The sequence below is a fragment of the Populus alba genome, chromosome 1 (assembly GCF_005239225.2).
Source record: "Populus alba chromosome 1, ASM523922v2, whole genome shotgun sequence".
Classification (NCBI taxonomy): domain Eukaryota; kingdom Viridiplantae; phylum Streptophyta; class Magnoliopsida; order Malpighiales; family Salicaceae; genus Populus; species Populus alba.
In genome coordinates this window covers 41,109,828-41,111,896 of record NC_133284.1, presented here as the reverse complement: position 1 = coordinate 41,111,896, position 2,069 = coordinate 41,109,828, and positions in this window count along the sequence as shown.

The window sequence follows — 2,069 nt, the reverse complement described above, 5'->3', positions numbered from 1 at the left end:
TGTCAGCTAACATTCCTCGAGGTCATAACTCTTGATTTATCAAAATTCACTCTGAGGGCCGATGCATTATAAAAGCTAGTAAGAACATTAATAAGTAAGCGCATTTGTGTTTTGCTAGCCTTGATAAAAAGAAGAGCATCATGAGTAAATAAGAGATGTGAAATGCCTGGTTATTTTTAGAAACATGAATTGGTTGCCACACTTTATCAGACACCTTCTTGCTTATTAAGCAAGATAACTTCTCCATACATAGAACAAATAAGTACAGAGAGAGTGGATCACCTCGCTCAAGCCCCTAGTTTGGAGAGAAAGAAGGTAATTTTGAACCATTCCACAAGAGTGTTAGAGGGGTAAACCAAACACAAAACATAATTAATATGATTATTCCTTCTGGGAACCTAAAATGCTCTAAAGTATTCTAAAGAAAGTCCTAGTTAACTCTATCATAAGGCTTCTCTATATCAAATTTAGCAGCCAAGTAACCCTGTTTCCCTCTGGTCTTATGCATGGTATTATTAGAAGTACTACGTCTATAATGAAGCTGCTCTGAAGTAATAAGGTCATCCAGGAATGGTTACCTAGACTTTAGTAATCAACTTGTAGACTACAAGGAATAAAAACCACAAGAGTCTCAACAATACCCTAATTAAAAGATCCATTCTCAAAAGTCGACTAGTCTTAATTATGTTTTAAAAAACAAAACCATCCTTAATAGAAGCTTTATACGAACCCATGCTCATTAAAGCAAAATCCACATTAATTTAGCTAACCCACCCTTCATTAGAACACAATAGTGATTTATAAAAACCGATAGCTTCCACTTAGATAGTATTATCCTTAAAGCATCACAACCCGTCAGGAAAAAATAATCCATATATTTTGTTCCTCTTTCGCCTGGTCTTTGTAAAAGTGTGGAAACATTTGGTGTTCGTATCCCTATGGCTCACCCATCTTTCTCTTGATTTTTGGAATCATAAAAGTTCTTCTTGTCAAAGAACTTTGTTATATTCCTGTCGCAGCTAACATTTAAGAGAAAATAGAGAATCTTTATAGTTATACTTTAGACAAACTTGGACACCCTTCAACCTAGCGTCGATAAGTCACTTCCTTCAAAAAATATTTCTAAAGGTATTGTTATAAAGTTTATATAGTCTCTACGGACTTCATTGAGACCATTGATTACATTATTTCTGCACTTGTTCCATGTTGTACTAACCACATTCTTGTATTCATTATGAGTAGTCCAACCTGCCTCGAATCTGAAAGGTCTATCCCCTTCTTTATAAGGCAATCATCCATATCTCAAAAGAATTGGATTATGGTCAGAATGAAGTCTATACAGGTGCTCCATATAAGCATTAGAAAAAGCATTTTGCCAAGTCACAGAAGCTATAACCATATCCAATCTCTTAACCAAATAACAAAACTCATGAATGTAGCAGTGCCAAGTAAATTGCTGACCTTGATACCCTAGGTTCATAAAGCTGCAAGTTGTTATTGTCTGTAAGAATCGGGAAGCTTTATACCAAGAAAACAATCTATCACAACTCTCTGCTAGTGAACAAATCTCATTAAAACCCCCGATCAGAGCCCATACCCCTTGCATAGTATCCGTAAGAGTTGGTAAATAATCTTAAAGTTGATGTCTTAGGTGAGGAATTGGTGATGCATAAACTACTGAGACAAACCAATGATGGCCTCCTGAAGAAATTTTAATAGTTGCACATTGACTAGTAGCATTCATGATATCAGTAGTAAAAAAAATTTTGTTGACAAAATCTAGACACCTCCTGCATGACCTTGGGATTCAACTATAACTGCCGAAAAAAAACCTAAGCTAGCCCAAAATTTCTCCACCCTAGCAAACGAAGCATAAGTTTCCAATATCACAAAAAGTAAGGGCTAGTATTTATACACTAAATCTCTATAATGTCTTTTACCCTAGCTGTTAACAGCTCCCCTAATATTCCAAGATAGGATTAAGAAGTCGTTGAAAGATTGCATCATAAGAAATAATATAAAAAGGAGGGAAGATGGTAAAAATCATAAGTTTATGCCCCACCATCCAT